The sequence below is a fragment of the Melospiza melodia genome, chromosome 5, assembly GCF_035770615.1.
Source record: "Melospiza melodia melodia isolate bMelMel2 chromosome 5, bMelMel2.pri, whole genome shotgun sequence".
Taxonomy (NCBI): domain Eukaryota; kingdom Metazoa; phylum Chordata; class Aves; order Passeriformes; family Passerellidae; genus Melospiza; species Melospiza melodia.
Window position 1 is genome coordinate 4,732,103 of NC_086198.1, and position 27,742 is coordinate 4,759,844.

Genomic DNA, 27,742 nt, shown 5'->3' on the forward strand with positions numbered 1-27,742 from the left:
CAGCAAGCAGTGCAAACAAAACCCAGAAAAAAAGACTACAGCTGTAACTGAGAAAGACAGACGTGTACAGAGAGTTTGAAATATACTGATGGAGACTAGAGCAAAGAAGGTAAAAAAGAGATTGGAAAGTTAAGAGATATTTTATAGCTCTGTGGAATGATTAAGTATCTGGATACCTATCAGATTTTATGCCATTTGCAGCTCTTACTTAATGTTTAGAAAGCTTAATTGAACATTACAAAGTTGGTGAAATGTGTATGTGCACATACATGCACATATAAAAATAGATGTTTAATATATATGAATAAAAACCACCAATGAAAGACATCCTATGGGAAAGTGTTAGTAGTAGTAGTCTTCTCCTAAATCTAAAGTAACAAAGCCCACTGTGTGGCTAACCTAGTTCAAGACAGCTTGGGAAATGTACATATCTAATCTAACTCCCCCGTGCTTTCAGCAACCTTAGATTCAAACCACCAAGGTGCTGATAAATTCTCTTCACGAACTTATGGTAAAAGTGACCAAATCAAGAGCACCAGGGAGCATCGGAGGGACAAGGCAGGAATGTTCTTATACCTAAGTAAGTTAAGTTTTTCAGCAGTTACTCTTCTGTCTCTCCTGAAGAATAACAGGAGATCCTCACCATCAAAAAAAACCATGCGTAGAAGTTTTTAAATATAGGTTACAAAGCCTATAAATGTGCAAAATACCATAGATGAGAAAAATTCTATGCTGGTTTTGGACTTTGAAGCTAGAAAAACATAAAATTAATTGCCTCCAAATTCCTTTTATCTATTTAATCAACCAAAATAAAATTTTTTATGGGAACAAAACCAGCATCACTAAAAAGAATGAAATGTTGATAATTATGTATTGCTTTGTGTTTCCTTACCTGTTATTCCCTCAGGGCTATGTTCCTCATGTTCCTCCATACCTAAGGGATAGAAGCTTTTGGCAAAGGTGCCAGATTTATCAGGGGCTGCTGCCTGAGAAATACTGTCTATCAGCAAGTCAAAACACTGCTGCGACTCTGCATCTTCCATGTCCTGTTTAAAGTATTTATTTACTTTCACAAAAACATGGCATGATCAGCAAAACCACTACAGGCTGGTATATGACTCTGATTGAAGAGCACTGACTGTCCTGCAGAATTGTTAAATTAGAGATTGTGCCACGGTGACTCAGTAACAGCTACAATATAAGGAACTAATGAGGCAGCACCTCACCTCACCAGGATATCAGTCCCGAATGCTTGCACAGACCAGCTCAGCCCGTGCCATGCTTGGGACAGGACACAATGCAGTTTCCTTAGAAAGCAGTCTGTCAGTCTCAATTTCTGAATTCAATTGAATTTCTGAATGCCTTATCCATAAGTCATGAAGCACTTTCGCTTCGTGAAACGAGACATAGTTCAGAGTCACAAAGCTAACATTTGCCAGAATCCTGGTGATAAAATTCTAGAATCTGGGTCTTCATGCAACCAGAGGGAAAAAAAAGGCTTGGGAGTCTTTTGAGAGAGTCTATGTTCTCCCTATGGACTGAAGAAGAGACAAACTGGATCTGGCAGATGCTTACAAGAAATTCAGTTTAAAATTTATTTAAAATAAAAGAAAAAAATAAACAAGAAAAGCTGTTCTTTTTAGTAAGCAAAATGAGGAACAATAGCTACTATAATAGCCATCCCTTCCCTTCTCTCCCCCTTGCAGGTGCTCTCATTCAAACACTCATCCAACCCTGGATCCTGATGCACTGCAGCCTAAAGGGCCTGAGCCCCCCTGGGACAATGCCACCCCTCCCCTGCTGTGCTGGGCTTGGTGACACACAGGATGGTTCCGAGGCTGGGGGAGCAACAAGGAAGGATCTGATAGAGTTTGGAGAAAACAGGCAGTACAGCATTAGCTTATTGCTTGTATCTTCTTTGCTTTAGCATTAAAAAAAAAAAAAAGACCTCCTTAGCCAGATTTTATTGAGTTTCTGACCTGCAGCTATGACTTCAGTCAGTCTGTTTTGAGTGCATTTGGTAGTGTTGACCGACACAGTTCTCTCAGACAGAAAATACAAGACAGATGCTCATGATTTCAGAAAGCTTTAATCTAATTTTATTTCTATATATGAAGTAGCATAATAAATAGGATTCTAGTCAATGCTGGTGAAAGGCCAGAGGCTTTGCACTGACTGGACAGCACAGAGACTCAAGAGCTGTCTGGGCTTGTCTTCACCTGTCTGGTTTTAGCAGGTGCCAGGTGGTGGAGCAATTATTGCCTGGCCTGACCCCTAAAACACAGAGGGAACGTCAGACACCCTGTCGTAGTCACTGGGCAACAGGAAGAACCCTTTGTGTCACCTGAGGCTGGGGAAGGCTTTGAAGCAAACCTCCAAACCCAGGCTGGGGCCTGATGCACATAAAGCAGGGCACAATAAAGCATATAAAAGCAGCCCTAAGAGGACCAACACCAAGTGAGATGGCAGACCCACTGTGAGCACCGTGCTCTGTGCACTGGAAGGCACAGAATGCCGGTGACTTCAGGCAAATACCTCCCCACCTGCCAGTTTATTTCCACCCTCACAACCCAGGGGAACAATTAACACCAAAAATGGCAGGCACTCAGAAGTTCTGTTTAACACTCTTAAGTGTATCATTACAGATATTTAAATGTTTTTATACATTCTGTGGAGTGTAACAATGTTGAAATAATAACTGGACCACTAGGAAAGTCTCAGTTCATTATCTATGGCACATTATCTACAAAGATTCAGAATGTAACTACAAAGCACACTTTCCTATCCACGAGAAACAGTTTTTAAAAGCAAAGAGAACTGTAAACACCTTGGAAGATTTTTAAAAACTTGGTTTCCTGAGAGGTGTGAACATTAATTTCCAGTCCCTTTGCACTGCTTTTCCCCTATTTTTTCCATATGCAGAACCTTTGTCTTTAGAAGCTCACAGTAGAGAGTAACAGTGATAATGGATGCAGCCACACCAGCTTTTATTTGGGCAATAGCATCTGACTGATGAGTGGTGTGTTATAGGACACTGACAACATGCTAAATAATCATGGCATAATTATTACACACTGCATCCAAGTTTCTACTTTCCAGTTTAATAATAATAAGCTTCAATAGATTACAGAATTTAAAAAGAAGCAACTTTAGAGAATATGGTACTAAATTTGACCTGCTGAAACAAAAGAATTTTAAAGACTGTATCATTAGAAGCTAACAATTTTGAGGAAACTATAAACAGTCTGTATTTTAGGTAGGCAAAACTATTCATGAGATCAAGAAAAGCCTTACCTTGCACTGCATATCAGTTATACCCAAGACAATCTTACTATCTTTGTTTCAAGTTCATTTTGCTACTATGGGTATTAAATTATTTGTTTAGATAAAGAGGTAATTTATATATCTAGTAATTACATTATGGGTTAAAAGGTCTGCTTTATTACTAACACTAATCAACTCATTGGGATTACTCACTGAAACAGCAAACCCTTTTCACAGAAGTTCTTTGTTCCATTACTGTGTAAAACCTGTAATTAATATTAACCTTTATCTTAACACTGATCCTTACAAAATTCAGAAGAAAATATTCTCTTTCTCAATTCTTTGGAAGAAAATGTTGTTTCTCCCACACATCTTAAATACCCAAATTCCCAGAGACTGTTTTGTGAAATGAATCCTTTGACGAGCTTCAGAATAAGGCATTTTAACAAAATACTCAGCCCTGTCTCCACAGTCTGCTGCCGCCACCATTGCTAACAATTATAAGCTTCCAGTACTGTGAATAATTCAGAAACTCATCTGTTCCATTCAGTGTAAAGACAATGTTGAGAGAAAAAGGTCACGTTTTTCCCCTCTTCCAACCACTGACTTATGTATCCCAGGCCTGGTCTGATCTCATGATACACCCAGTGTTTGACATGCATCCCCTGACAGCTTCTTAGCAGCAGTCAGTCTGTTTAGCTTAGACTCCAGGAATAACAGGAGCACAAAGGACTGACAAGTTTCAGCAGTCACACACAGAGTACCAGCACTCACGTTTGCAATAGCTGTTTCAGATATTTGGTGTACAGTGGGCCTAATGCTTAATTACAAAATAGACAGATGCCAGCATATTTATTTTAACCAGGCAATCTGGTACTGATGCACAGAAGCAGTGGCACTTGATAAACGTTTCTTAAACAAAAGTATGAGCAGTATAATCACCTGTTTCCCAAAGACTAACACTTGAAAACACACTGCTCCAAGCCTTTTTTGAAAAGGCTTTAAATTCAGTTCTCTAATCTTGTGATTAACAAGGACATGGAAGTCTGTCAATTTACACACATATGATACACAGTTTTATTTGAAAATTAGATCTGTCAGAGCAAGACAGACTCATGCAACATAGTATTTCAGGGATTAATTACTGTTCACTTGAAACTTCTCCTCCCTTCACTAAATAACCTTTTCATTTTGCCAAACAAGCTCATTTTAAATACATACACAAAGGATATTATAATGAAAATTTCATCTTTCAAAAAAGATGAGTTATAAATCTGACACTGTATTGAACGCATCCACATGCACTGACCAAGTTTGTGTTTAACCATGAGAAAAGCTAGAGTATCCTTTGACCCTAAGCATTTTTACCCATCTCTTTCATTCTTTCCTTGCTCTGGCTGAAATCAAGTCAATTGTCAAGGAAGCTGACTACCTAAAGTCATAGGAAAGATTATGACACTCTCCTTCTTAAATAAAAAGTGAAATCCATAAAAACCCCAAACACTCTCTGCAGGGAACAAACTAAGCTGTTCCCCAAATCCTTAGTGTTCAAAGAAGGTCTAGCAGGTCATGGTTAGTTACCTGACATCTTTCCCCCATTTCCTTCTTCCTCAGGAAATAACTTTAGATACATCACAATGTCAAATTTGGTCTCCCGGTTTTGCTGAAGGACTTTTCAATGTCTTCATTATTGAGATCAATGAACTCCTCTCTCAGGCTTCAGCAGAAAGAAGAGCAGCACTTTATCCTGAGGATGGTAATCTTTGTCCCAAGTGTCCTTCTCTCAGAACCACCTCCCCTAAACATGGCTAAAAATTTTAGTATCAATTTCACAAAATTAAAAAAAAAAAACAACTAACAAACAAACCCACCTGTGTTTGCACTTACTTATAGTTTATTTTTTTTAATACTTTCTTGAGAGAAAATACCAGAAATAGATATTTGTCATTCTGACAGCAGGACAAAGCCTCTGTTTCTAATTTAAAATCTCCCTATATATCTTGAGTCTATACAGGCTATCACCAGCATGCCAAAGAGTCAAAAGTGGTTATAAACTTCCCTCCTTTCAAATGCTGCATGTCTGCTATCTCCCATTGCAAACATCCTGTGTAAAACTGAGTAATCCAGACAGTCATAAAGCAGTTCTTGATCATTTTATATGGTTATCTCAGCATCTCAAAAAAAATTACATTACTACCATATAAAGTTTTGGATTATGTCAGGTACTAAAAGATCCTAATAAACACGTAGGCTCCTTTGCACAACTCTAGGAAAGCAAGATTTTTTTTTTTTTTGTCTGGTAAAGAGAGCAATTCAAATACCTGCTCTGTTTTTGGTTTTTTTTTTGGTAGAATTTACATATCCATTTATTCTAAGTGATAAAGCAATTTTAAGTAAAGGATTTCTTTTTTCCCTTCAGACAGGCATCCTGCCTGAACATCCCACATCCAGAGAGAATACTGGGGACTGGCTGCTTTCCTACCAACTAACAGAGCAGCTGCTGCACCTGCAAATGGGAATCAGATAAGCTGCTGATCACAAAAGCAGCTGCAGGCTCTCCTTAGCCACACAATCCACGGAATCATACAATCCTTAAGGTTGGAAAAAGCCTCTAAGATCATTGAGTCCAAAGTCAAGTCCGCAATAAAAATGTGTCCCCAAGTGCCACATCTGCATTTTTTTAAATACCTCCAGAGATGGTGACTCAACCACTTCCCTGAGCAGCTTCTTCCAGTTCTTGACAACCCTTTTGGTAAAGTATTTGTCCTAACAACCAATCTAAACACTTCCTACTCCCAGCACAGCTTAAAACTTGAGGCTGTTGATTCTCATCTTCAACAAATACTTCACCCCTAGAAGCCAGCCTGCCCTTTCAGGACAAAACACTTCCCCAAAGGCCACAGCAGAGTAAGATGACCAGCATACAGAAGATATATCTAAAAACTCATACCACAAGTGCAACAAATTACTGCAGCTATTTAGCTTTCATAAACAATAACAAACATGATAAAAGCAAAAAAACACCCCATTATATAAAGCTCAATATAAACTATATTCAACTTATCATTAGGCACAGTAACTCCTATTTAGAGCAAAACTTTAAACTAAGAAATTGAAATAACTCTCTTATTATTCCAGGGTTTCGTCTCAAGGCAATGACAACCAATAACATCACTGTGCTCTGTAAAATTGCTGGTGATTTTCCGTGTTGGAAAGGAAGCCAAAAGTTCGTGTTTCTTACACTTCTGCTGGTGAAGGGTGAAAAAAACCCGAGCAGAAGAGCAAAAAAGACAGTTCATTCAAGGCAATTAATTCAAATTAATTGATACCATTAGGTTTACCTGTCCAGCTCAGACTCCTGTTCTCTTGGCTGCTGTGATGAACACAGACAACCAGTGCTTAGGAACAAGGATTTTTTTTTTGCTGGAATTGGTTACCAGCTGTAATCTTCAAGGCATACCATATTGAAAAGGAAGGCAAACAAAAATGGAGAGCTAAGAATTTATCTTCAGCTGTAAACAAGAAATACCAACTGCTATAATGACCGCCATGTACAATACATTTATTGTGTCATATGCTTCACGACAGTACCAATGCAAATTATACTAAGAAAAAAAATCAATTAAATATTTCTAAATTATTGTTAAAACACAGCCAGAGCATACAACAGAAACACTCATGTAAGATACTATCAATTTCGATACATTTTAAAATTTTTTGTATTTAAATTATTGCCTGATTCCGAGAAACATCTAGGAAACATACACAGCTGTCTGTAACAAATCAAACCAATTAAATCATCTCAGTTTAAGGTTAATTTTTAAGTATAGAAGTAACATGAAAAAATGAAAACACGATGAATGATGGAAAATACCTACATGAAAGATTTGCATTGTTACTTGCTCTAAAGTTTGTAAGCTCTGTGAATGCATTATCAACATAAAGTATTAAAAATATATTTCTATTGGTTATTTATGAGATTCCCATTGTCTCCTCCTAATATGTTCACACTATGAATTGTGTGCTAAAAACCAGAAGAATTTTCACAAATTAACTGCGTGCCTCTTTCTACTAAGATCATTAAACATTACTGGTAGCAGTAAGAAACACTGTTCATTAATTTTTATTGGAGGGTGGAGGAGGGAAGAAGAGGGTACTAGGGTCCAGACTCAGATGAAAACAAGCATAAAATAAAAAATGAAACCAAATGCATTTTTTGGAGTGTGTACACAGCCATATGCCACTAAACCTGCTAACACTTACATATATACTTAATCTTACTACTTTGAAGGGTCTAATGTCTGGAACAAAATTACACATACATTTTTCAAGGTCAGACACATGTGTGAGTCAGCCTATCACTATGAAAAATTTGTTTTTCTTGTGGAATGATTTACATTCCAGTATCCAGTTTTAAGTAAGCTTTGACACCACCTTAGAGTGATTAGTCAGAATCTCAGAATCTGTGATGAGTAATAAAAAACCCACTGTTTGTAACATACTGGATGGAAACTATAACTACCACAGCTGTTTCCATAATTGTCTCCTATAATAATTTACAATCCACATGCAATTATGCATCCTTTAAAAAAAAAATCTTTAACAGGATTGTAGGAAAATCTGCAAGCCCCCTAATATTTTTATATCTAACTGCTCAGGTTTATAAGGTGCTTCCCAAGAGTTTTCCAATCATACTTCTTCACGACAACAAAGCAAACCTAGTAGACACCACAGAACTTATGGCAACTTTTTTATTTTTAAAAGTTCTATTACAAACTGCATAAAGAACATATAATAGCTAGCTTATTTGGTGTAAAAAGTACTTGTCAGGGAAGCTCCACTGGTGCATGACGCTTTGAAAACCATGTTTCAAACAGAGACAACTATCAGAAATCACACCCTCCACTAAAAGAAGCAACATGTATAACTGGAAGCACTCTCTTGAGAAATGTGAACTATTTAAATATATAAAAATTTACCTTTATGTGCCAAAAGAAGCCTTCCTCTTGCAGTCTTGGAATCTTTACCAATTTATATACCATCTTCACTGATTTTTCTCCCAGCAGCAGCCAGCAGCAGCAGCTGGAGGAAGCAGAGTTTGCCTCCCTTCCTCCGTAGCAAGGTCAAGGTTTGCTGCAAGCCAGAAGCCCCAAAGCCAAGCTCAGAAAAGGGGCTGCCAGCACTCTCTGTTCCTACAGCTCTCCCCACTCCATCTGCTCTCCAGGTTTCACTACTAATTACTGAATTTAACTCAGGTAAAGAGCACAAAGATTTCAGGCATACATAACAGACACAGAACACAATGGATTTGTTAAGAGCGTGGTTTTTGTTCAAGGGTTGCCTAGCTCAATATCCCTCACTACTTGTTATATAAATCTAGCTCAGTTTACAAAAATGCATGCCTCCTCATAAGTGATCTCCAAACTTTCCCTTTCCCTTCCTGGCAAATGATCTGAATGATCCCATTTGGATCATATTTTGATCGTATTCTGAGAAGATTAACACCATGGGTGTAGCTACCATGTCTCATCTTGGGAGTAGAAAAGGTGACTTTCAAAGTTTTCTATCAGCTTCTTGAAAATAAAGTTGAAGACCAGACCTATCACCTGGCCCTGAGTATTCTGGGTAACTGAAAAAAATTAAAACTTCATTCCTTCATTCAGAATGTTTTGATCAGCAAAACAACAAATATTTTACAATTATTATATTAGAAGATCTTCTAAGATAATATTATTACCTTAGGAAAATCTACTTCTTTCTTACACACAGCAAGATTACTTAAAAAAAAATCATCAACAGGAACAATAACATAACTCAAAGGAGGCACAGACTTTTTTTTCATGCCTAATTATCTTCTAACCCTTCCAAACTGAAAACTATTTGAGAATATCAGGAAGTCATAAGACTGTAAATACAATAAAGCACAACCATTCCCCATCTAATGGGAAAATCAGAATTCATCCCATGGAAGGATTTTTTTTCCCCCGTTGACACAAAAAATTGATAATATTTGAGAATTATGTTCTGGAGACTTCTGTCAGACAGCTGCCTTAGAGACAAGATGTTCAGATCTTAGACTCCAAAGTAGCTCTGTAGCTCCTTGAATTACAATGATCAAATTCAGATTTTTAAAAAGTAGCAGTAGTTGCCAAGAAATGATAAAAGTACCATTTGTTGACCCACACACACACAAGAAATACATCTAACACTCCACTGATGCAGTGGAGAATATTCAAACTTCTGATTTTACACAATTGTACAGTTCTCTCTCTTCTAGGTCTTTCAAATTCCTGGAATGCTTTTTTACAGAAGTAAAATGAATGTGATAAAGGAGACATTTGATAAAGTTTTTTCAAAGGTAGGCTCCAAAAATCTAAGTTGCTGTGGGGTAATGGGAGAAATATTCTCTGAGAGAAAGTAACAGACAGATGATAGCCAAATAGGGTACAAATAAATGTTTTCTCTATGGACAAAGGTCCCACAGAGTTGTGCTAAAAAACATCAACCTGAGACTGAAGATGTAACTATTCACTGTCTCTTATAACCAAAGAGATAGCAATTTTTTTTCATTCCTCTTCACATTTGAGTACAGAAAGAAGCAGAGGAGTAAACTAGCTGAATGCTTGGCCTAACCAGTACCTTTGTTTTTATGCTTTTACAGCAGCACAATCTACAGCATTTCTTAATTCTAACTGCAAAGGCCACTGCCAAATGTGGTACCCCTGTTCCCTTCTACCCTTTTCCCACACATTTGCAGTGCTTTATGTAGCAGCTGTACATCAGGATGAGAGAGAAAATCAGCCAGCTGATTTTGCTGGGTTTGTCTTTCATGAGTCCACAGAAGCAGTATATGAGGAGGGGGAAAACCCTGGTTTCACACCTTCACTTAGAATGAGGTTCTGTGCTGTGAAAAATTCCAAGATATGCAAGCAGCAAGCAGGTGGTTGGGAAAAAACAGTTGAAAAATGGAAAACTTCACAACTTTGACCTTCGGGTAAGGAGATTATATTTTTTACAAGCTCCTCAACTCACACAGGTTCACAGTGGGTCACAGAGCTGAAAAATTTGCCCATTCTGAATACCAGAGCTGGTGTGGGGAGTGAGGGAAATGGCACAGCTCGGGGAAAGGTCTCTTTTGGTGGTGGACAAGTTATATGGTTTGGTTCCTTACACACCAGCATGTATAAAAGAAAGAACATGGTGAGATACTCATCTAAAATTATTCATAATAGTCACAAACCACTAGCTTTTCTGCATCAAGTCAGGAAAATTAATGAAGACTAGAATATAACTGAAGAAAATTTAAAAACCTACAGGTAAATGAAGATTATTCACCTGCAGAAAGTATTTTGTTTAGCCTGAAATGCATATTTATCTAACATGCAATGTTGCTGGTTTACAGCTGTGCACTGCTCATTATTTGAGACATACAGAATAAAAATAGGTATCCACTGAAAAAAAATATTTCCATCTCCACACTTCCAAAGTAAAATCTACTGCTTGCAACTTCTTCATAATAGATGACTCTTCAAATCTAATTTTTTGCTTCAAATATTACATATTTATCAAATCTTATGTTCATAAATATTGTTCTGAAGAAATCACTTCCATATTAAACATTTTTATTTACAGCAACTTCTGTAAAGCAGAGAATTTTACATGGAATGTATTGATTTTGAGATAATAATAAATGGAAGCTGTGTTATCTGCGTAGATTTTCCTCAGAAATAGGATCAAGTGATAAAGTAGTGTTGTGATTTGTAAAGGTCACATACTGGCAGATCAAATCAATCTTAATTTTGAGAATGGTGTAAGATTAAAAACAAAATTCAATTTCTAAATGCTGGATTCTTATCAATACCTAGCTTGAAAGAGCAAATCATACCTGTAGCTCTAATTAAGATATTTTGATGAGTTCACTGTATTAATTCCTACTCCTAAGATAGAAAATTGTGTTGTGAAAAGTCTGTTTGCAGCAAGGTTATCGTTTTACTCAGGTATTTTCTGTCTCCACATCTACCCCAGCTCCAGTATTTTTTCCAGTATTGTACTATTTTTACTAGTAATAGAAAAACTGCACACATTAAAAGAAAATAAAAGGAAAAATTAGGCAATTGCAGAAATCTATTTGCATTTGAATTCAATCTATTTAACAATATTCTGCAAAGTGCATCTTGAACTCAGAGATTAAAAACCAAATCTTTAGGCTTAAAGGAAAGATTCAGTACAAGATAAACAAGGGACAGAGGTCTGCTCTACCTCATTTGAACCTCCTAAATATGTTTCAAGGAGAAATGCCACTGAAATGGACAAACAAAAGATTATGGTTGAAGAGAAATACATGTATTCAGTCCCTTTGAAATTACTAATTCTTAGATTTGGGAGGCCAAGTAGAATTTTAGCAGCATGAAAAGTGTCAGTTCTAATTTCTTCATTTCATGAATATTCAGAAGAACACACATCTGAAGCAACACTTACTCAGAGTTTTCTATTTTGTACGAACAATCTAGCAAAACACTTGCTTTACCACAGCCTTTAGGCAAAGGATGCCTAGACAGACTAGGTGAGAAACACTGCATATTTATTTTTTTAATTTCTCCAAGCTTAATGATTGCTTTAATAAAAGTATTTTGCTGTTGTTTGTTAATAAATAGAAATATTACATACTAGAAATACTTCTATATTTATATTCTGTATGATGATTGCTGAGGAGCCTGTGTGAGTCTCCTGCATTAAGACTTGACAAGACTTTTTAAAAGAAAAATAAAAACTGCTTATGGATGTCTAATAGCATAACTATGAAATACAAATACCATCCAAGATTCTTTCTTTTTATTGAAAGTTTTATGCCTTCCAGGAATATTTTTTTTTTTTTTTGTAAATCTAGTAATCAATATCAACACAAAGTGTTTGTTAGTCATTGATCCTGGTCACAAGAAGGCAGCAAAGAACACTTCAGATTACTGACATCCTTTTGTCCAGACTGGAGGAAGTTATTCCTCTTGCTTTCTTGCAGATCCCAGATGCCCAGGTGTGGATGCCAGCCACAGCAGCCACCACCAGCATGTCACAGTCATTTAGCACCTTTAACTTTTGGATGTGAAAACCACCGAGGTGTCTTTAGCCAGGAGGCTCCGAGTCACACCCGCCAAAGGCAGAGCACTGTTCTGAGCACAGCTGCTGAAGATCCTGCAGCGACCCTGTCTGTGACAGCATCTTCCAGCAGATGGGAACACAGACAGCACACACAGCTGCTGGCTGTAGGAGCAGCTCTCCTACGCGCAGCACAAAGTGAAGGACAACAGCAGCTTCTGCAGAGCTGAGAAGATGCTCACCCTATTGATGACAAAGTGCTGGCAAGGAGCAAAGCTTGGTGTCTGCAACCCTGCCACCTGCAATACGGCACTCACAAACCAGGAGGAGGGGAGATGTGCTCCCCAGGACAGAGCAGACACTGGGGAGGAGCAATGCAAGCAGCCAGGGGAGCTGAGCATCCCCCAGTCCAAACCCCACAGTGAGAGGGGGCTACCTGGATGTGTGCGATGGGGCACCTCGACTGCCAGAACAACTGTCTTGGGGAGACAGCAAGAAGGAAGAATAAGGTGAGAAAAAAACACAAACAAGCCAGAAATTCAGCAAAGGGGAAGAAAAAACCCTAACTCAAAAACAAAACAAGGCTGTCACTGAGCAAGAGATACCAATTTCCAGGAAGGAATAAGGGAGGTTCAGCTAACCACTGTCTGCTCCTTCTAGGCCAGAATTCACATGTAGAATATCCCATTCTAGACCAATAGTGAAAACAGAATAAAATTAATTGCTTTTTCCCCTTTACACCAAAATGTAAAGTCAACATAAATCAATTTTCCAGATTACAATACAAACGAACTTAATCTTAGTCATATATTAAAACTAAAATGTTATTTCAAAGTAAGTAAGTATGCAGGTAAGGTTAATGAAAATAATAACTGTATGCCTACGCTGACAGAGATATCACAATTTCATACTGTTATTATGACAGAAATTTTTGACTCCTAACTATTCCAAGACAGGTCTTAAGGATAATTTATCACTCTTGCCTTTATATCTAAATAATAAAGAAATTACTGTCAGAGCCTTGCAGGGTCTGTGTTAAGGATGCTTGAACTACTTTTCTGTTTAAAAGGAGAACATTTATTTTGAAAATTAGAAGACTAATCCCAACAATACCTTTTCTTCATAATTACCTGCCTGTGCTGTGGCTACTAAGGAGATACTAAATTACATCAGAAAAAAACTCATCCAGATCTCTGCATACGCATAAAATATTACTGTATACAAAGGCAAAACATTAAAGTGGAAAACTGTTTCAACAAAAAACAAAATTTTCAACTTTCAAACAAAGTAGGAGACTTTAATGTCTCTCAAAGGCTTCTGGATAAAATTTGTCATTTGTACTTGAAAATTTGCTAACACTTTTTAAAGGTTTAGACAGAACTAACTTCAAAACATAATAGCTTTCAGAGCTACTCTCTGGTCAGTCAGTGACATCTAAGTGAATTTGTCATGACACGTAAACACCATTTTGGAAGGAACTGGTTTTCCTTAGTTCACATTTGAAGCTAAAACATTTTGACTGAAACAAACACAAGCCTCCAAACAGGCTCTGACCTTTGCATAACTGATCACCCCTTCCCAAGTTCTGCAGCTGTAGCTAGCAACAACACGCTAATGAACCACTGGCCTGTATTCAACAATCTCCAAAATGCCTCAGCCCTCGACACTTTAAAAAAATCCCCACACTTTCTTTGGCTGGAATTTGACGGTAGGAACACTCTATCAGCTCTACAGATGTGACAGCTGGTTCAATGTCAATATAGGTAAGACTCAAGTCCAGAGCTAGAGCTGTTGCTGCTCTCGGGGTACAGCACCACAGCTCGGAGTCGCTCCCTCGTCTCATGGCCCTTGCCCATGGTGCAAACTGGCAGCTCCCACCCTGCTGCAAGATCCAAACACTAAAGGACTGCAGGAGATGCCATATATGAATCACAAAAAATGTACTCTCACTTTAAAATCTAACAAATGAGAACCACAAACAACTTAAAACTTCATTTGAAAATAATTCACCTAAATAAGATAGAGAAGCTACAAGAAAACAGCCTTAAAATATTTTAAAGCAATATGTATGACACAAGAGCTCCAAATTAAAATTCATTTGACTCATGTAACTCATTCACTGACTCATGTTGTGCTAAAATGAAAACACTGAAAGTAAAATATACGAGACAGCATATTCAGATTATGAGTAAGAGAGAATGGTTTCATATTGATCCCCAAAATTAATTGGAAGGCAGCCAAGTTATAGAACAGTCAGAAAAAGAATGAATGCTTCTTTCATACACTGCAAATACAGAGACAAAGAAGGGATGGAGAGAAATGAAACTGTCAAGACAGGAAGTTCAGACCACAGGGTACTAAAAAAATGCCAACGTTATATATAGTAAATGACATTTCCAGGTAGAGGAAAAGTATCAGTTGAGAAGTTCAGGATCAAACACATACCAAGGTTATTCATGGAAAGTCTAAATAGCAACTATACAAGAAGAACAGTTGATTTGTCCCCAGGAGAAACACATTCATGCGAAGTATTTAGAGGGAAAGTCAGAACCAGCAGGCAAAGAGAACAGAGAAGAGTCATTAAAGGTGTCAAGGAATATGTACAGCTGAAAATCACAAGCACAGAATTGTCACTCAGCAGCATAATTTAGATCCTGTGTATAAGTAAGAGCAAATGGCCAAAAAGTGACCCTTGTGAGAAGGACTCGAGAGAGCAAGGGTCTTGTCACGTAAGAAATGAACAAATACACACTTTTTATTTTTTTAAGAGATGTGTAGAAAAATGTCAACAATAAAAGGATAGGGCAGGCAATTGGATGAGAGACTTGTAGAAATACAGTGGTTATATAAGGAGGAGAAAATGAAAGAAATAATACCTGCACAGAGACTGCACATTGTTTCTCAGAGCAGTCATCATTATCCTGAGTTAGGTCAATCTCAAATGTAATTTCTTAACCACTGTTATGGAAAAGACTATGAGTTAAGTCTAACACTGACTTCTCTTTTTACTATGAAACAATTAATGATAAAAATGTTTCTTAGCTGGAGGAATTTTATATTGGGCCTTCTAGAGACATGACATCTAAAACTTTTATTAACTGAGCAATCTAAGCCAACTCTTAGAAAGCAGAGCAGCAGGCACAAAGCTCACTCCAGATACTGGGTACATTTACCCATTTATTTGAATTACCTAACTAGATAAAAATTGTAAGGCAAGAATATCACTTGTCAGCTACATATCAGCTACAAATGGTGCTGCACATTTCAGGAACAAACTAGAAAAGTCTCTAAGCATCTGACTAACTAGCAACTCAGTCTGTGCCTAGGGTTCTGCTCAGAGCCTGAACAGTGTCTAGATCATCTCCTTCAGCTTCTCTGAAACTAAAGATTTGATAGAATATGCATAATATCTGAAGCAACTAAGTTGTCATCACAGGAAACACATAACAGTTATTTATTTTACACAATACAATGACATAAAAGTAAAAACCAGTTTATGAGAAAATGGAATGACTACCAACTTGCTCAAATCTATTTAAAACAGTAAGAAAATAGTACTTGTTTTGTTAAGAAAGAAGCCTTAACTAACAGCACATTTTGGTAAAAACAATTTTGGGGGTTTTGTTTTGGTTTTTTTACTACGCAGATATTGGTTGACTATTAGGAGTTGCTTTTTACTGCCTGGAAAACAGACACATGTGACATCCCTTCATGGCCTATGTTTGTTTGGTATGTCCTACACACAGGTTAGAGGTGAAAATGGGAGAGCTCTCTCCAGTCTTGCAGTTCTCACATGAATTAAGCAGAGGCCATCTAAAGAAGCACGCCTGTAAAGCTGGAAATTCCTGCATATTTTTGCCAAAACTTTGCCTTCCAAAAAAATCCACATCAAAACAGAATACTAGAAGCTGCCTTTTATTACTGAGATCAGGAGAACTGAAACAATTAAAAAAAACCAAAAAGCCAAAACTAAGTAGATTAAAAAATAAATGATTTAAAGGTTTTAAATCACAATGATGCATCATATGCACAGAGCACATAAATACATATCATCCTAATATTACTCCATTTAAGTGTTCTATAAGGATATGTGTATGATACACTGAGACTTAAAACATTTTAATTCCTTTGAAGAAGTTCTATAGCTTTAAAACCTGCTGCAATTTTGCATGGCTGCTGCCTCTTACATTCCTCAACATGAAGTGACAGATTCTGCAGAATACTCACTTAACTAAGAGCCTTGGCAGAATATGCAGCCTCTGATTTTATTGTAGGATTGTAACTCTATTTACACATTACCCAAGCTTCTGCTTAGAATAATGGCATCAAATACTACAGTAATCTCAAGCAAAGTTTTTGTTCAATTGATTTTTCTCACCGTCTGAACTCCTCTGCTTAAAAATCTTGATGCTTTGAAGCATTTTAAAATTGTTAATGTTCAGTACACAAGACATCTCTGCTGTATTGCCAGACCAAGACTCAGTGGACAAATCAGAAATACAAATATGTTACAGAACATAGATATTTGTATTTTGTAAGATGAATTTTTATCCCTGCCTCAACTGGTAATGGCAAATACGTGCTAAGTACTTATGCAAAAACCTAACATAAATAAATGTTCAAAAATATACACTTTATATGTACCTACATATTATGTGTGTAGTTGCTAAGACATAACACTCTAAGAATAATCTCCCAGTACTATATTAAAAAACCAAGATGAATGAATGAATATTGCTTATTTTCAAGTTTTAAACAGTGCAGGTTTCCAAGCCAAACATGAAAGCTGGGAATGTAACATATTGCTCTGAAAACACTGAATAAACCAGCAAAACAGGGAAAGTTTGTTAGAAACACAGATTGCATCATATGCCACAAGTAGGAAAGTAGCTTTGCCAGTGTTTGAAAACCAGCAGCACAACAACAAATAAAACCCAAGTTTTTTTTAATCAAATATTATTTCCAGTCATCAGATATTGAAAAACAAAATAATAACTCATCTTTCATTCTTAAACTACAATGGAGAAAGAAATTTAGTAAGTACAGGGATCAGTTTATGTATCACACAATAAATCAGCAAATCTTCTCTATCTGTTATAAGTGCATAATGTTAGCAACTGTTTCATATTCAAATTGAAAAGGTTACTGTAAAACAGAATAAAGAATGCATCTTACATCTTTTCACTGATTTTATTTACAGTGTTTCTGGCTGAAAAAAATGCCTGCATAACATATAGAGCTTTGCTATTAATATACCACAATTCTCCAGTTTCCTTCCAGAAAAAGTAATGCTTATCTCAAAAAAACTCCCAATCTCTCTATTTTGTACCAGAATCTCAATAGGTTCCACAGTCAAAGACATCAAAGACTCTTTTCTTCAATGAGAAAGGCTTGAGTAAAAAACTGGAACAGCAGAGATATCCCTCTCCCAATCTTTTAATCTCTGCCAGCGATTTTCCTGAAGCCATGCTACTAATTAAATGTACTGTCCAGATGGGCATTCCCTATTTTCTGGGCAGCTTAGCACCACAATGGCCTGGTGCTAAAGCCCTTCCTGCTTCCTCCACAGCAGCTTCTGTGGTTGCACTGTGCCATCCGTGCTGCAGGACCCAAAGTGCACAGGAACGTTCTCAGCCCAGCCCTCCTTAACGTGGTGGCTTCACTGCACTCCCACAGCGCACAGATACAGAGCGGCCGTGTCAACCAAGAGCTGCTCATGTCAGACTACAAACATGGACTCAGCTGCTGACAAAGAAATCAGATTCATGGGAGACCAAAGAGACTGAAGCCCATTATCACCCACCCATGCAATAAAAGCACCTCCATCCACATGGGAAGGACAACTCAACAGTCATCTGAAATATGTCATCTTTCCCTTTCCATTGCTCCCTGCAGAAGAAAAGTAAGTTATTCTTCAGTCCTGAAAGCTTTAATCAAGGAATTTCACAGATATTTTTATTTTTAGTTGATTTACTGTTTGTTTTTAATCAAAAACTTTCCATCAAAACAAAGTGGTAACTTGATGGCAAGATAATTCTGTTTGAATATCACAACACTACTTTAGCTGGTAGTCAGCCTTCAAAAATTCCAGTTATTCAAAGAGAGAAAACTAGCTTGAGAAGTAAATACATTAGTAAGAAACAATCAATCACAGAGAAATAAAACAGGCTTAGAGGAGGACGGTACTTTCAGGGGAGGTAAGCAATCCACAGAAAGAAATCCACTTTAATAACTACATTTGCCAGAATGCATGGAGCTAATTATGGTTCCAATATACATAATGCATTCAGAAACCTCAAGTAACAGACATTACTACCTGGCATTTCCAGCACAGTTGTTGAAGTATACTGCTTGTAAGCATAAATGTTCATATTACAAAACAGGCAGATGGTCTGCTTCACCAGAAACATTACAGTTTGACATTTGTTATCAATTGTACTGATTTAATACTAATGAGAGTAAATGGAGACAGATTTGCAAAAATCTGTCTCTTGGGAAGATATATGAGTACCTTTAAAATCTTTTACTTCATATTTATCATGCTACGGTACCAAGAGGAATAATGATGTATTTTAATAGACAGCACCACTCTGATATTTGCACAGAGTATTCAGGCCAGGAACCAAAACCTACCTGACAATAAATTTCTTCAGGAAAAGAAGCAGAGGTGCTGCTTCACTAACTCAGCCACAGCAGCAAACAAATCACCATTAAACCCACTTTTTATGATAATATAAAATACCATTATATCCACAACTGAGGCTTTTGTTCACAAGTGCAGCAATTTGAAGATATCACAGCAAGGGTAAGCAGTGCTTATTCTCCAAATGCTGAAGTGCTCTGCCCTTCCTCCCTGTGTCCTGCTGACTGCATGCTCACTGTGGGCTGGGGAGAGAAGAGGAGCCACCAGGTTACCCCAGGACCAGGAGGTACCACGAGCCCCGAGCAGCCAGGAGCCCAAGCTGGGTTAGGCAGCAGAGCCTGCCCCATCACAGCCACTGTGTAAATCGGAAACCCAAACTGACAAACATTATACAAGAGGCATAAATTATCAGTGCTTTCTCAAGCCTAACACTTCTCCTTACACTTGTTCTTCATGCAATTGCTTCAGGCCTTAAGAAAAATTAGGGCTGGCTATGTTTCTCATAACAAAGCAGCAGTGGAAGTGTTCCTTGTAAGTCAGTGTCTGGTCATCAGCATGTTCTCATCCTCTCAGACTTTCGCTGTTATGAAATGCCACTAGCATTCCTTGTCTAGCAAGATACAGCAAGGCAGGGACACAGAGCCTCTACAACAAACCAATACCACAGAAGCTCCTTTTATTATTTCCTTCAGACACTTTCATATTTCCTGTTCCACTTCTTCTGCAACACCGTAGTGTGATCAAACACACAGTGATTCGTTATTTTCTCATTAATAACAGCATCAATTCCACAGAGGTTTCCAAGTTTCTCCAAACGACTTTGAGTAACAGCACAATTTGAGACTGAGGTGTAATGACACAGCATTATGTTACAATTCAATTGCTTCACTTCCATTTATGTCAGACACCAGGATTTGAGAACTGATTTGGACAGACTAATAGTGAACACCTGGATTTCTTCTTTTATAGCCAGAATTATCAGTATGATTATTCACTCACTGTTTCATTGAAAGCCAATGCCTGTTTATAACCCCAGATTAGAATACTAGAGGCTTTATTATGAAGCAAATTTTTTTTAAATTATCCGTGTACTATAACAAATAAATATATTTAATATAAAGGTGCTAAAAATAAGCCTTTTAACTTAACCTTCCTATAAACTATTGATAAAAAATAGATTTAAGTATATTTTTCATTGCTTGGAAAAACTGATTTCAGCTCGATTACAAGACCCTGAGGGTCAGGCATTAACTATTACATTTTCCCAATTTTGTAATTTTTATAGCAAAGACATGGTCATTGCCAGTAACTTCTAAAGTAAGATTAAAAGCAAGATTCTATTCCTTGCACAGATTGCTGTATTAGCATACTGCAAAAAATACGTACTGTACTTCTAGCAGACATAAAAATGCCTCTGGTATGAAGTCAAGAAAATTGAAAGTAAAGTCAGCTGTACATGCTGTAACACACTTTCTCTGAAGCTTCTACACTGGAACACAACACAAATTAACTGTCATGTTTAAGCAATTATCTTCTATCAAAACGATCAAAAAACTAATTTACACAAGAGATACAGTAGATGCATTTCCAATTTTCCCTCTAGCTTCCCCAAGACAGTGCAAGCGATCTAAACAAATACAGTCAATCATTTGTGAGAGTGTGTATGCAGGGAAAGAGTGCTTTTTAAAATTATTATTTATTCTTAAATAAAGGGAAGAAGTGTGATCTTCCCTGTAAGGGATAGACTGGAAATAGAGAAGATATGTCAGTGAATGTTTTATGTATAGGGATGTTATACAGATCAATATCCTACTTTTAACTATAAGAATTTTTTCTCACAGAAAACTGATAGTACAAATGGATAATACTCAATTTTCCAAACAAGCTTTTTACAGGGTAAAGAGGGAACTAAATGGAGAGAAAAAATTTTATATTCAGCATCATGAAACAGATTTTTCTTCTTGTGACCTTGAGCAAGATGTCTGCTCCTATCTGACAAACAATAGTATCTAGAATATGAGCCATATCACGCCTGGGTTCCTAATCAAAACATGCAAACAAATCAGTGTCATTTGGCAAGGGGAGAGGGGACTGGTGTCCACAGATGACACAAACAGAGGGGAAACAAAAATAATTTTTTCCTTCATTCTTTCTAGTCACTCTTGGAGATCTACAACAGTAGAATCTTCTAATCACTTTTTTTTAAGTGCAGGGCTGAGTGTTATTTGTACAATTTAAAGTGATTTACTGGAATAATTTAATTTACCTACACTGCTACAAATATACTCTTATTTTCTGCATGCAATATGCCAATTCCATTAAAATCTACCACAAATAGCCTGATTTTGAAAAGTGACTACAAAAACAATGTTTGAAAGAACAAAGTTTTTTTGTTACTGAAAATACGTCTCCTGGAGATATGAACTACTTCTTCTCTCATATTGTTTTTTGTTTTCCCTCAACCCTTCATAAATACCATCTCAAAGCCTTGTGTTAGCATTGCTATTGAACCTAGTGTTTTTTGACTAAGCAACAATATGTGAGTAGTTTCTATTCCAAACTTCATAACACTAAGCTATTTGTAAATTATTTCTTCTAAATTGAATCAGGTGCTTAAACACTGCCATATGCCAGGCAGTAAATATTTTTTTTAATTGCTAAAGAGATACAACAGGTTTTTGCGTTTTTAAAATCACAACAGAATAAACCCCACCAATTCCATGACCTCCCCAAAACTGTTGTGGCTTATGAAGCAGTGATTTACAAATCTGAAGAGCAATCATCCTAAATCAGCTAGAGGAGACTGATACAGTGATGTATGAAAACAAAGATGGAGTAGTGCACCATTTAAAATACCTTCAGTTTTGGTTTTGGTTAGAAGGTAAAGCATGCTCCTTGGCATAGAGGCAGTAATAAAATAGGTTGTCTTCTCTAAAAACCAAAGCAAAATCAGAAATTAGGAAAAAAGGAACAAATTTTATCACTCAGTAAACTGTTAAGAGGTGAAAATAACTACTATGAAACATACAGAGGCAAAATCTATTGCTAAATCATGAATGGCAGTTTGTATCAGAAAACCTGAATCTTTTTGTTCTGAGACACTCTTGAACCACCTTCCTTGGGCACAGACACGGTAGCAGCACACAAATCAGCAGATGCAGGTACTCGAACCAACGCTTGCAAATCTGGGAGTAAGCCTGCACAGCAGCTTAAGCTTTGAGCAGACAACAACACTTTGCTCCCCTCTAAGAGCTTCCCTTGGCTCTTAAGGCTTTTTGAAGACCACCTCCTGATGGCTCTGGAAAATCACCAGGTAAAAGTTCATAGCCTTCTTAGAAGCCTTCACACTTCAGAAACTAAATATGTAGCACATCAGTTATGACAGTCTGTGGTTAACTTTTACTACATTCCCCAAATACAGAGGTTCAGTTTTGAAATTTGATCAATATTTACATCATCTTACAAATCAGATTAATTGATAAAAAAGCTGCAACATATTCTTTGAGACAGTTCTGAAGAACAAGTTATTTGTTACCCAATGTGAATGAATCTCCTGTTTGCAAATATTGATGATGGTTAATGGAAATATCACATTGCTAGAAGAGTCTGCAGACTACATGCATAAGTAAGAATCAATGCTGCAAGTAAAAGTCTGAGCAAAGACAACTGAAGTAAACTGTACATTCTATCTATTGTTTAATTAGGACCCATCCCTTACTTTATCATCTATAATCCTAACAAAACTCTGGGATCTGCACAATAACAGGACTTGCATGTCAATCACTGTCATCTTCTAAACCAGAAAGGTGGATGTGTATTTCCACAACAGGATAAAGATTAGTTTTCATGAAACTTTGCACAAGGGCAGCAACCCTATCCTCTGCTACTCCTAGCCAGGTCTGTGCCCAGCTCCTTGTCCCATCCCAAAGTCTGGGGTCTCCCTGTTACCAAGGCTCACCTAAGTTAAATATTTACATTCATAAAGTAAATTTTAAGGTGGGTCCATTCCCTTGCCTGCATCTGCATTCATCCCCTCTAACACTCAGGCAGGCAGGTGTAGGGACTCTGACAGCATTCATGAAACCGCGATGCTCACCCCATAACCTGGCTTCATCTGAACCCAGCAAGCACTAAACAGTGAATCCAGACCTGGAAACTCTTTCTGCTGCAGTTTCTTTAGTCACTTTTCAGTTCACTTCAGTTTCTACAGTCACTTTTTGCTGAAGCACTCATCTTCTCCCAGCAAGAGCACAATACAAATGTACGAGGACAGACAAGCATTGCTCTTTCTTGTCTACTCCTGCTCTTCTCCTGTCCTGGTGACCTCAAGCATTTACCAGTGAGATTCTGTACATAAGTCAGGTGTCCATACAAAAATCAATTTGGAGCCTCAGTAGCTAGATTTCTACTGTTTATTTCTCATTCTCCTCTTTGCAACCAGAGTTAGGCATCACTACCAAAGGCTTTCATCTTTACTGATACAAGCTGGAAAATGTCACATTATCATACCGGTCTGAAACTTGGACTTTGTGGAGAATGCAAAATAAAAATTCAGTCAAGGGCAGGGAAGCTGAACAAGGCAGTAATTGTTGACATATATATACATACATATTTGCCACAAAAATCTGAATGCAGTGGGGAAAAGCAGAAGATGAAGGAAATAAAAAATGGATCAATTACTGCCCAGGAAAAAAGTGTACCTTGGGAATAGGGCCTATGACAAACAAGCTCACTAAACCAGCAATTATCTGAATATATTTTTTCCCCCACATCACACAAGATAAGACAATATTGTGGGCTTCCTCCTGCTGAAAGGCCACTAGCAGTTTGGAATAATGAAAACTCTTTGAGAGACAGTAGTTGTAAGGCAGAATTACAGAGGCTTGATGGATCTATCCATGATTGATATAAAACTGAACATATAGAGTGTATTTTCAGGTCTTATCATGTGTGTAAATTCATAAAAGAAATTCAAGGGACAGTTTTAAACAGATTCAATAGTTCTGTTACAAATAGGCATATATGTTATGAAGTGTCCTCTGGCTGAAAGGCAAAAGTATTGCTATTTGAAAATAGTATCTAAAGTTATGTTTTATCCTGTCCAGTCACAGTAATTCTTGCAATGATTTCCCTTCCTCTTTTACCAAGGGGAAAAAATCCATGGTCTTATTGGATTCTTTAAGCAGATATGACATTCTGGCTCCATCTAAGTGTTTTAGCTTGATTTTTCCAGAAAAAATGCTATTATGAGATGACTAATCACAAAGTCATAAAATTTGAACCATGCTGTCCAAGTTCTATCCAAATTTTGCAAGATACTAGATGTCTCAGATATGAATTTCACAGAAGACAGAAACCTAACAGAAACAATAGGAGCCAACAGTGATTCTTGAAGAAAGACAACCACAGCTTTGCCCCTCTTCCCTTGAAGAAAAGTCACTCTACTACTAATCAAAATTCATGTTCTATTTGTTGAGACCACAAGCATGACATCCCTAACACACAAAAAAACCATTGAAAGAAACTAAAATGAAGGGTACATTTGAGGAGCATGGCAGGGAGCCAGAGCACCTAACAGTGGGGACTAAAATACATAGGCAATGAACCTAGAAAGAAAGTCAGGTTTTAGGTCTACTGCTCATGAAACAACTGCTGTGGAGTATTCCCAAGTTATTGCACCTAAGAAAGAAAACCAAACAAACAACACTTGAAGAGGAGATACATCTAAAACACACACATAGATAATATGAGTAAGTCAACACCAATTAAAAAGAAGGGATGAAAACCACTGCAATTATTATTGTGACTGGACTGTTTTAACTTTCTTGGTAGCATGCAATATAGCAATGTAGATTTGTGCTGAGGTGCCTAAACAAAAGACAGAGCATATCTCTCTACATCAAAATGTCCAAGTAATATGATAAACATTGAAATAGAACAGTGGAGAAAACCTCCCACCAGTCTCTTTATACAAATAGACACTATTTGTATATGAAGACTGTAAGCACACATGCATCCCTTTAAAACCCTGGCTTTCAAAGTAGATTTCATTTTTATCCCCTTCCTCTAAGAAGAAAATATCATTGAGAGAAGTCAAATAAAATAAAGAGAATAACTGATGCCCCCCAAAATCCAGAGCAGATACAAATCATTGTTGACTCATATTGTAAATTGCCTGTCCACTACAAGCTTTTAGAGTAATGCAACAAGGAAAAAATGTTTTTCAATCACTGCCATCCATCAACTTGGTAAACAAGTAAAATGTATACTCTGCCATCTGCTAGCTATTAGTCTATGTAATCGCAAAATATCATGTAATGTAATCATAAAAAACCACTATTATTACCTACTCTTTCAATTTATAAGCAAATATTTCTGTCAAATGATTTTATGCTAGCATGAGGCTTGAAGCTTCTGTGCTGCTTACCATCAATCTAGTCATCAATCTAAGATAAGTCTGTCTCTTGTTCAGTCCTCCTGCATTTGGGAAATGCTCAGCATGGCACTGCTGTGTTTGATGCCAGAAGAAATCACATGAAGAGAAGGGTCAGTCAATGATCCAGCTGGCAAGGGCCTGAACAGTTTAACAGCAATGGCTATGGGAGTAGTCTTGCTCTTGGTCAGACTGGCTTAGATGGTCAGAGAAGTCTCGTTCTTGGTCAGACTGGCTTAGATGCTGCCAAGAAAGAACAGAATTCTCAGTTTTCAGATTATTTCTTTCTGCATCATATTCTAGTTACTCTTGATACTTATCTTTAAATATATTTCCATGAGAAAGTGCACTAGAAAAGTTACAGTTTTCTCAAATTACCTCTTTTAAAGGTAGAAATAGCTTTTCTAAAATGCTTAAGTCAGAGTAATAGTGCTTTTTCCCCCCACAGATTTCCAACCAAAACTATCCATTAGAAAGCAAACACATTAGTAAGAAACTTTGCAGAGAGACTAAAAAATCATACTGAAAGTTTTTCCAGTGATATGTACTACTAAAATATGTTTAAACAATGGAACTTAATCTTGTTCCTAGAAATTTCTCAATAAACTGAGAAGTCTTCACGTAAAGGGACATTCACTATTTTTACCAGCTCACAGAACTTGCCAGAGTTATTACACCATCAGACCAATAGCAACAAGAGGTTCAGTTGGCTAGAGCTAAGACACTCATTCCCTATTAACTACTTTTAATTTATGGCAGAAAACCAAATATTTTATGGCCCTACTTAAGCATATTCTTTTTCCCACCAGGTAAATGTCAGAATCAAAGGTAATAGTGTAAGTGACACAGAAGCCACTACTTCAGCTCTACATGACTCCCATTTGTTCCTGAAGGTGATCCTCTGCCAGCTTGAGGGCTGGAATCTGCTCCTGCAGTGACAGAACCAAGTGGAACAGCACACCAGGGGAATAACTGGGGCACTGGTGGCCTACCAGGCGTCACAGTCAATTAAAATGGCAACTTTTTAAAGATAGATCCACTGGGCTAAGATTGACTTTGAAACTCTGCATGGATAAGTCTCTCAAGCTACAGAAATATCTTTTCTTTCTTCAGATCAGCTATTTCAGAGCTAATTTCCATATAACCTGTCAGAAACCTTGATTTTCTTTCATGCCTCGGTCACTAAAATTCTGTCATATTCCACAAACACTACCAGTACACCTTAAAGATACAGTCCAGGATCCCAAATCAATTAACAGTGCAATAACACAGCTGCAGGGACAGGAGAGAGATGATGCTTTTTAAAACACAAGTATGAAGTCTGCAGCACTGGAAAGAGCGACCTTCTTTGCATCTTGGGTTGCTGACACCACAAACATGACATCCCTAACACACACAAAAACCATCGAAAGAGACTGAAATGAATGGTACATTTGAGGAAATGTAGGAACACCTGCACAACCAGGTTTTTCTTTGAGGCAGTAGCCACTCAATCTGGCACATGGTGCTGCCAATCCAGTTTTGGAGCCCTGCAAGTAACAGAGGTCATGCAAATTACTGAAACAAGGAGCAGACTCAACCAGCTCGCTCAAACACATCTGTCTCCTGAATCTAAACTTTTCCAAACATCCTTTTTCAGGTGTTTGCTAAATATTTCTGCAGTTTGTATGGCAGACTGTCCTGCAATGGAGAGGAATTAAGAGTCCAAAACCCACATTTAAAAACTACATTATCCATGCGGCAAGGTTACCATTAAAAATTATGGAATAAAACGTGTATAATGGCAAGTGAGATTTTCCATTTAAAGGTAAATATTAATAAAGAGTGTTTCTCAGTTTATGTATTTATGTAAGTTTCATGTATTTTGATGCAATCTTCATTACATGTTTGCTAGAGTCCATGGCTCATACCACAGGAAAACAGTAGCAAGATTGTATCTGCCAGCATGACTCTCTCATTTTCTCACTTCCTAAACTTTGTATGTCTATTGTATTTGATTTTGATATCTAAATGTATTCTATATGAGATTTATGAAATTTTAAAATTAATGCTATCATAAAATGTATACATAAACAGCAGAAAATAAGATAGTGATTTTAAGGTGGTTTTCAGTCTAGTAGAGGTTTCATTTCTTAGAGGTATCCTCTAAGTCTATTCAACTTGACCATTATTGCCAACCTTTACATCAGTGACTGAAAATTCAAAGGAAGTCTCCAAAAGCAAAGGCATTTTCTTTTTTTTTTTCCTGGATCAATTCTGTAATTATGCCATATAGTATATGGCACAAATAAGGAAATTTAGTGAGTCAC

At 37.2% G+C, this 27,742-nt stretch overlaps 1 protein-coding gene across 14 annotated transcripts in view; it reads right to left on the reverse strand.

Moving 5' to 3' along the window:
- TENM3 (teneurin transmembrane protein 3) overlaps nt 1–27,742 on the reverse strand; it is a 1,293,822-nt gene that overhangs the window by 326,444 nt on the left and 939,636 nt on the right. For 13 of the 14 annotated variants that reach the window (XM_063156143.1, XM_063156142.1, XM_063156155.1 and 10 more), the window contains one exon: nt 25,428–25,676. The exons of the other annotated variant lie outside the window; for it this stretch is intronic. The gene's annotated coding sequence lies outside the window, so the exon portion shown is untranslated. The remainder of the gene's footprint in view (nt 1–25,427; nt 25,677–27,742) is intronic. 14 annotated transcript variants of the gene reach the window in all.